Source organism: Triticum aestivum, chromosome 3B, assembly GCF_018294505.1.
Source record: "Triticum aestivum cultivar Chinese Spring chromosome 3B, IWGSC CS RefSeq v2.1, whole genome shotgun sequence".
NCBI classification, from domain to species: Eukaryota; Viridiplantae; Streptophyta; class Magnoliopsida; order Poales; family Poaceae; genus Triticum; species Triticum aestivum.
In genome coordinates this window covers 67,493,079-67,502,722 of record NC_057801.1, presented here as the reverse complement: position 1 = coordinate 67,502,722, position 9,644 = coordinate 67,493,079, and positions in this window count along the sequence as shown.

The following is a 9,644-nucleotide window of genomic DNA, read 5'->3' as shown; positions in this document are numbered from 1 at the left end:
ACGTCAGCGTGCACTATTCTGGATAATGTTAGAATTAAATAGTTAAATAAATTCTAAAAATGATTAAAACTTTAGAAAATCATATAAAATAAACCGTAGCTCAGATGAAAATACTTTATACATGAAAGTTGCTTAGGACAACGAGGCGAACCCGGATACACAGCCCATTCGTCCGCCACGCATCCCTTGCATAGCGAACACGCAACTTTCCCCCTCCGGCTCCTCTGCCCGAAAACACGAAACACCGGGGATATTTTCCCGGATGTTTCCCCCTTCACCGGTATCGCCTATCCCTACATTAGGTCACCCCTAGCACAACGTATTACCGCGTCTTGCTTTGTGTTACATTTGATTGCTCTGTTATTTATTGTGTTCCCCCTCCGTTACTCCTTTCCGGTAGACTCCGAGACCGATGCTGATGCCCCTGTGGTCGACTACGTCACCGACGACCCCTCCTTGTCTGAGCAACCAGGCAAGCCCCCCCCCCTTGATCACCAGATATCGCCTATTCTCCTCTATACTGCTTGCATTAGAGTAGTGTAGCATGTTACTGCTTTCCGTTAATCCTATTCTGATGCATAGCCTGTCATTGCTGCTACAGTCATTGATACCTTACCCGCAATCCTAAATGCTTAGTATAGGATGCTAGTGTTCCATCAGTGGCCCTACACTCTTGTCCGTCTGCCATGCTATACTACTGGGCTGTGATCACTTCGGGAGGTGATCACGGGCATATACTATATACTTACCTGTGATACTGTTCGGAGTTGGGGGCTGAAGGGGCAGGTGGCTCCATCCCGGTAGAGGTGGGCCTGGGTTCCCGACGGCCCCCGACTGTTACTTTGTGGCGGAGCGACAGGGCAGGTTGAGACCACCTAGGAGACAGGTGGGCCTGGCCCTGTTCGGCGTTCGCGGATACTTAACACGCTTAACGAGATCTTGGTATTTGATCTGAGTCGGCTACGAGCCTATACGCACTAACCATCTACGCGGGAGTAGTTATGGGTATCCCGACGTCGTGGTATCAGCCGAAGCACTTCAGACGTCAGCGACGGAGCGGCGCGCGCCGGATTGGACTGGAACGCCTACTAGGCTAGGTCTGCTTCCGGCCGCCCTACGCAACGTGCAGGTGTGCTATGGGCGATGGGCCCAGACCCCTGTGCGCTTAGGTTTAGACCGGCGTGCTGGCCTCTCTGTTTGGCCTAGGTGGGGCTGCGACGTGTTGATCTTCCGAGGCCGGGCATGACCCAGGAAAGTGTGTCCGGCCAAATGGGATCAAGCGTGCTGGGTAAGTTGGTGCACCCCTGCAGGGAAGTTAATCTATTCGAATAGCCGTGATCTTCGGTAACAGGACGACTTGGAGTTGTACCTTGACCTTATGACAACTAGAACCGGATACTTAATAAAACACACCCTTCCAAGTTCCACAGACAACCCGGTGATCGCTTTTCACAGGGCGACGAGGGGAGGATCGCCGGGTAGGATTATGCTATGCGATGCTACTGGAGATGCTACCGGAGTTGCTACTTGGAGATGCTACTTGGAGGACTTCAATCTACTCTCTTCTACATGCTGCAAGACGGAGGCTGCCAGAAGCGTAGTCTTCGATAGGACTAGCTATCCCCCTCTTATTCTGGCATTCTGCAGTTCAGTCCATCGATATGGCCTCCTTACACATATACCCATGCATATGTAGTGTAGTTCCTTGCTTGCGAGTACTTTGGATGAGTACTCACGGTTGCTTTTCCCCCTCTTTTCCCCTTTCCCTTCTACCTGGTTGTCGCAACCAGATGCTGGAGCCCTGGAGCCAGACGCCACCGTCGACGACGACCCCTACTACACCGGAGGTGCCTACTACTACGTGCAGCCCGCTGACGACGACCAGGAGTAGTTTAGGAGGATCCCAGGCAGGAGGCCTGCGCCTCTTTCGATCTGTATCCCAGTTTGTGCTAGCCATCTTAAGGCAAACTTGTTTAACTTATGTCTGTACTCAGATTTTGTTGCTTCCGCTGACTCGTCTATGATCGAGCACTTGTATTCGAGCCCTCGAGGCCCCTGGCTTGTATTATGATGCTTGTATGACTTATTTATTTGTAGAGTTGTGTTGTGATATCTTCCCGTGAGTCCCTGATCTTGATCGTACACATTTGCGTGCATGATTAGTGTACGATTGAATCGGGGGCGTCACAAGTTGGTATCAGAGCCGACTGCCTGTAGGAATCCCCCTTCCACACTCCTTGGCCGAAGTCGAGTCTAGACTTTACAAAACTTTTACTAACATGGCTGTGTGGCCCTATGGGCCCACGTCGCCATTGGGTGGTACTAGGATCTTTTACTCCTCGACCTTTACTCTGGGACTCCGATCTCTCGTCTATTCGGGTTTAATGAATTTACTAAAATCTAACTTTAGGATCTCGTTACTACTTCCTCCCGGAGAACCCCTCACTACAGGTGATTGCCCCGTGAACCAGAAGGATTTGAAGATACTCTCCGATATTCTCTCGAGACCTTATGCCTGTCGCTTTTGCAATTCCCTACCATCGAAACATCCCTATGGATAAATACTTACACCTGTTGTTCTTACTTTTATTCCCAGTTGATCTTGTTATTACAAGATACCCCGAAATTCTCTCTAATGTTCCGAGAATCCTTTTGTGCCTACTGCCTTGCAGTTCCTTGTCGCCTAAATACCCCTACGGATAATTTCTCGCACTTACCGAGTATCCACTCATCCCCAGTTGATGCATGTATGTCACAAATCCTCGAAATACCATTCGATCTTCCGAAAATCCTGAGCAGCCTATTCCTCTTGAAATTCTTGCTTGCTTGCATTATGGTTAGTCCCATAAGTCTCATAGTCTTATTGACATTCCTTGTCATTATCATTTTGAGTCTGTTGACTCAATATGTTTGCGAATACCCGCAAACATCATTGATCCTTATAAATTACCTTTCCGGCTGAGATGCCATTCTTTTAACTGGAATTGGTTCTCGACCAATCCAATTGTCGTTGATTGTACCCTAAGGCTATTCAACTTATCCATCCCTAATCAGAGCATTGCTTCTGATCCCTTGATTTGGAAATCATAATTCCTTTGCATTTGACAATTGAGTTAGTCAGTTGTTTCTATAATTTGATCTCCTTGCACACTTCTTCCTCTAGTTGAGTACCAATGCTCACGTCAGATCCCTTGTGGACCATCAGGTCCATTGTTGGATTTTATCCGTCAGCATCCTTCATATTCAATAACTTTGTGAGATCTTCCCCTGATACATAATGCCTTTGGTAAATTGTATCCTCTGCTTTGTCAACCATGCTCTACCTCCGAGCTTGAGTTATTTACCCCTGAAGTTGATGGTATACGTTCCTAAGATGCCCCGATGGGTTGAACGTATACCTTCCTTAATTTGTGTGAACCCAAGAGTTTTCATGGGTCATAACGTTCCGTTATTCCGCAAGTTAAACTTTCAAACTCTAAACATTCTTAACTTAGAGTAGTAAATGAGAAGTTGTGCATTGGAGAAGTGGGAGTCGACCTTGAACTTGTGTTCATGCCCATGGACGCGATATATATCCTATCATGAAAGCTTCTTGTAACAATAACTATTTCCTTGATAACTAACCTATGGTATCTGTGAATTGATCCCTTGCAACCGTGGTTCCGACCATGATTGTTCTTCTTTGATCTCATTTCTCGGACAAGTTAAAACAATTGTCTTCTATGGATCAATACACCAGTCCAACCTTTACTTTGATCTTGTGTCAAGTATTACCCCCCTGGTATCTCGAGATTATCATGGAACTGCATAACTTTTTATGAGTTCTTCATCAAGTGCTACCTTCCCACCGATTTCAATTTTTCGCGGGCTCTGAGTTATTGAACACTCAAAGACACCGATAACTGAACCGAGTCCGCTCTTCGGTTCAACAACTCTTCAGTAAGCTTCTATAAGTACGAGTTTGTACCCGATCACGCCATTCCTAGCCTGTTTGGCTATATCATTGTCGTGACGATTCTAACTGTGCTACCTGGTCCTTATTCTCGGAGCACCAATTTTCGACGATGAACTAACCTTACGTCGATCCTCATCGTCATATCATTTCGCCTTGAACAACAAGCTTGGTTTCAAGTTTGTGTCGTACCCTTGGCTCCAATAACCTTTCACTTCATCATTACTTGACTTGATGTCGTTACCGATCGATTACATCTTCATGAACTCTCGCGACAAAGGTGTCGTGATCATCAACATTCTGAGCTCATCCAGGATATCAATTGAATTCATGATGAGACATACCATCCTTGCCCTCGATGAATTGTATTATCGTCGACCACTTTATTGCCCTCCCACCAACACAAGCTTGTTCAGTTTGGTGTTATACCTTGAGTTCCTTGCTATCCAGCAATTGTTCTTCTTTACCTTGGAGTATTACCATCCTTTATGTCAAGAATGTTCTAAGATTTGTTCCACCTCTTGAGAATTCTTGACATAGAAATACTTCTCACCATCACCATTCTATCTTGGTCCCCATGTTAATTCCAACAAGTGAACGGTGTTGTTTGGATTCTTTCCTTCTAGCAACCCTATTTTTTTTTGAAGTTAATGTCGAAAGTTCATTCTTAGGCTATTGACTATTGAATCACCATTCTGACATTGGTCGTGCAACCCAACCCATATTTCGGGTGCACCTTTCAACCAATGTTTAATTGTGTATGTTTTCCTCGAGCATACATTTTATACCATTTGATCTGACAAATGTCATCTTCTTGTTCACATTATTGTGGAAATCCATCTTTTGAAAATCTCAATGAATTGCCGTTGAGTTCACCAGACACCTCCTTGTCCTCTCCTTGGGTTAATGATGGACTCTTGTTAACGGAAATCACTTCATAGTTCATTTCCCCGAGAATCTTACAATGTCATCTCGTCAATTTGCGTTGCACCTTTTCTTCTCAGGTATCCTAAGTCTGAGGTATCCTGACACCAATCGGATCTGAATCTCGGTCAGATATGATGGTTGGGACAACTTTCCAAGAGTCATGATGTTGATCCTTTGATGACCCGGTAACATGATGTCATGCCTAGCACCCCCCCCCTCGTCTGGAGGACCTATCATTATAGATTCCTTTTCAGCAAGGTTATCCATTCATCCATGAGGAAATTGTAAGACTTATTCTACAAGTTATTCCTGATGGATCCTTCGTGTTTTCAAAGTTTGATCTTCACCTGAAGACCATGTCAATGCTACCTCGAAGCATGTCAATGGTACTCCGATTTTCAACAGGAACATTTGAAGCACGATGCTAAATTTTGTTTATCATTTATCCTAACACCGTTGTATGGGTAATATCATGAGATTCCTCCCCCCCTTACCTAAATGGTTGTCTACTTTATATCCTGTCATGGATATCTTGCTCTGCTTGTCCTTGGGAAGGATATACCCCTGAATTATGTGTTTTAACACATTTTCCTTTCCATTGTTCTGTTTAATCTGATATTCATATTTTCCTTTCCATTGTTGTGTTTGACATTCTTGTGATCTATATAATCTAAGCAGTAAATATTCTACTGCTTATGTAAACTCCTCGGTGTGCAATTCTGTCAGTAAGACCCTGTTACTATTGTTGATGACATTCCGGTAGCCACCGATGGACGAGAACCTTGCCTATTGGTCCGCCTCGTTCAACGAGCAGGAAAGTGGTTCTTTTCGTCCCTCGCCCTTGGTACCAACGTTGATGCCGACATAACTGACTTGGTACTCTCTGACATGCCTTGCTATCATGACCGTGAAAGATGTCACTGCTCCTCTTAAAAAAAAACCACATGGTGGGCCCATAACCCACAGTTCCACAGGATCGAAACCTGACTGTCCTGTACACCCCCTATTCCCAAAGTTATTCCTCGCGCGTGGACTCGTATGTAATCCACGGGCCACCGTCCTAGTGATCTATTCTGGTATCAGACGCAATGCTTACTCTCGCCGCTCTGAACCCCTTTCTCACTCTGGTTCAGACTTTGAGCAGCTATCTATCTGCTTGGACCCTCCCATTATACCTTCGTATCGTACTCTCGATGTGTTTTATATGTTCAACTTGAGAGATAATCTTATGCTCATTCATGGGTTAACCCCAGATTGTTTTCCCTCATAAGCATTCTGTCGTAGCCAAGCTGCCCCTTACCTATTCGAAAGTACGTTGGAGATCCCGAAGAAAGGATGACGACTTGATCATGGTGACTTGAAGCAGAGAAATGAAGACATCAATGTATTGGACCGGTTCTCTTCGAGAAGAGCAAGCCAGAATGAGAAGACCCGCTAGATTCGTAACCGAACCTTCCCCCCTTTCACTACCTCTTAAATCTCGGGACGAGATTTCTTGTAGTGGAGGAGAATTGTGACGCCCGGTTATTTAAGCTACAGTAAACCTCTGCTAATGATGCCACGTCACCTCGATTACTGTTGCTAATCTCGCGTTAGTTCGAAACCGGTTCGAATTCAAAATTTAATTAAAGGCAAACAACAAAAGTTTTCAAATATTAAAACTAAAATGTTCGGAGTGAGCCAAATAATTCATAAGTAAGTATGGTGGAGAAACCACACTTTTATAAAAGTGTAAAATACTCTAAAATGTTTTAAACAGTAGCAAAAACAATTAGTTGAATGCCTTTTACAATAAATAAAATATTAAACTATTTTATTTTGTTGCCCAAACTTATGTGGCAGTAGCTAATTACTAACGCTAAATTAGGGACTACTTTTATAGTTTATAAAGCTAAAATAAATGAGGAGCTAAAATAAAATAGAAAACAGAAAAGGAATAATAAACAAAATAGAACAAAAGAAATAAAAACAGAAAAGGCCTCCCCCCATTGGGCCTCGGCCCACCCACATGCCCGGCCGGCCCCCCCACTCCCTTATCTCCACTTCCCCATCCCGAAACCCTAGCCGCCCCCCACTCGCTCTCTCCCCCTCCCCCGATCCAGTTCTGGATCGAGATCGGGAGAAGCCCGAAGCCGCCCGACGCCGCCCCGGTGCACGTCCCCGACGCCCCTGGCGCCGCCACCCGTCGCCCGAAGCCGTCCCCGGCGCCACCGTCCTCCTCCCCGACGCCGTCGCCCGTTGCCGCCTGGAGACCACGCCGCCCCGGACCGCGTCGCCGGACTGCCTCCTCGACGCCGTCGTCTCCGCCCTCCTCCTCAACACCCGCTGCCCTAGACCCTACTTCTCGATGTGAGCACGCACGTGCCCCTCCTCTCCTTCCCCTGTCACCGCGTCGCGCCCGACCGCCCCGACGAGCTCCTCGACGCGCCCCCGTGCCTGTCGCCGCGCCCGGCTGTGCACACCCGCGCCTCGATGCGCCCGGACCGCGCCCCGCCTTCGCCGACAGCCCCGCATGGACGCGCCACTCGCGCGTGCCTCGCTCCTCTGCACCGTGCCCCGCCTCCGCCCGTTGCTGGCGCTGCTGATGCCGTGCTGCGCCCGCCTCCCCGCGCGCCTCTACTCGCGGCTCCACCGGCGTCCGTCACCGCTGCCCCTGGCCGCGCCCCTGCTCCCCAGCGCGCCCTGGCTTTGCCGGCCCACGCGCCCGCGGCCCCCCCTCTCGCTCGTGGCGTTGCGCTCCCCCAGCGCTCTCGCGCACGCGCGCAGCCTTCTGCCGGTGCCGCGCCGGCGTTCCCCCCCCCTCGCCGTGGCGCCGACTGGTTGCATCCTGTTCGGGCGCCCACACCCGCATAGCCCAGCGCCCGCGCCCGTTGACCCGCTAAGGCCTGTGGGCCTATGACACGGGGGCTCCACGGCCCCAAAACGTTAAAAAAAAGGAATATCAAAATAAATAATAATAATAATAAAAAAATTAATTAATTAAGTTAATTAACTAATTAAGGAATTAATTAAGTTAATTAATTATAATTAGGTTAACCTAATCACTAATTAACCTAATTAACTGTTAGTTAATTAAAACAGTGTATGACATGCGGGACCCACACGTCAGATTGACCCAGTCAACTCCCTGTTGACTGCTGACGTCATGCTGACGTCATGATGACGTCAGCATGCACTATTCTGGATAATGTTAGAATTAAATAGTTAAATAAATTCTAAAAATGATTAAAACTTTAGAAAATCATATAAAATAAACCGTAGCTCAGATGAAAATACTTTCTACATGAAAGTTGCTTAGGACAACGAGGCGAACCCGGATACGCAGCCCATTCGTCCGCCACGCATCCCTAGCATAGCGAACACGCAACTTTCCCCCTCCGGCTCCTCTGCCCAAAAACACGAAACACCGGGGATATTTTCCCGGATGTTTCCCCCTTCACCGGTATCGCCTATCCCTACATTAGGTCACCCCTAGCACAACGTATTGTCGCATCTTGCTTTGTGTTACATTTGATTGCTCTGTTATTTATTGTGTTCCCCCTCCGTTACTCCTTTCCGGTAGACTCCGAGACCGATGCTGATGCCCCTGTGGTCGACTACGTCACCGACGACCCCTCCTTGTCTGAGCAACCAGGCAAGCCCCCCCCCCTTGATCACCAGATATCGCCTATTCTCCTCTATACTGCTTGCATTAGAGTAGTGTAGCATGTTACTGCTTTCCGTTAATCCTATTCTGATGCATAGCCTGTCATTGCTGCTACAGTCATTGATACCTTACCCGCAATCCTAAATGCTTAGTATAGGATGCTAGTGTTCCATCAGTGGCCCTACACTCTTGTCCGTCTGCCATGCTATACTACTGGGCTGTGATCACTTCGGGGGGTGATCACGGGCATATACTATATACTTTACACTGTTACATTACCTGTGATACTGTTCGGAGTTGGGGGCTGAAGGGGCTGGTGGCTCCATCCCGGTAGAGGTGGGCCTGGGTTCCCGACGGCCCCCGACTGTTACTTTGTGGCGGAGCGACAGGGCAGGTTGAGACCACCTAGGAGACAGGTGGGCCTGGCCCTGTTCGGCGTTCGCGGATACTTAACACGCTTAACGAGATCTTGGTATTTGATCTGAGTTGGCTACGAGCCTATACGCACTAACCATCTACGCGGGAGTAGTTATGGGTATCCCGACGTCGTGGTATCAGCCGAAGCACTTCAGACGTCAGCGACGGAGCGGCGCGCGCCGGATTGGACTGGAACGCCACTAGGCTAGGTCTGCTTCCGGCCGCCGTACGCAACGTGCAGGTGTGCTATGGGCGATGGGCCCAGACCCCTGTGCGCTTAGGTTTAGACCGGCGTGCTGGCCTCTCTGTTTGGCCTAGGTGGGGCTGCGACGTGTTGATCTTCCGCGGCCGGGCATGACCCAGGAAAGTGTGTGCGGCCAGATGGGATCAAGCATGTTGGGTAAGTTGGTGCACCCCTGCAGGGAAGTTAATCTATTCGAATAGCCGTGATCTTCGGTAACAGGACGACTTGGAGTTGTACCTTGACCTTATGACAACTAGAACCGGATACTTAATAAAACACACCCTTCCAAGTTCCACAGACAACCCGGTGATCGCTTTTCTACAGGGCGACGAGAGGAGGATCGCCGGGTAGGATTATGCTATGCGATGCTACTGGAGATGCTACCGGAGTTGCTACTTGGAGATGCTACTTGGAGGACTTCAATCTACTCTCTTCTACATGCTGCAAGACGGAGGCTG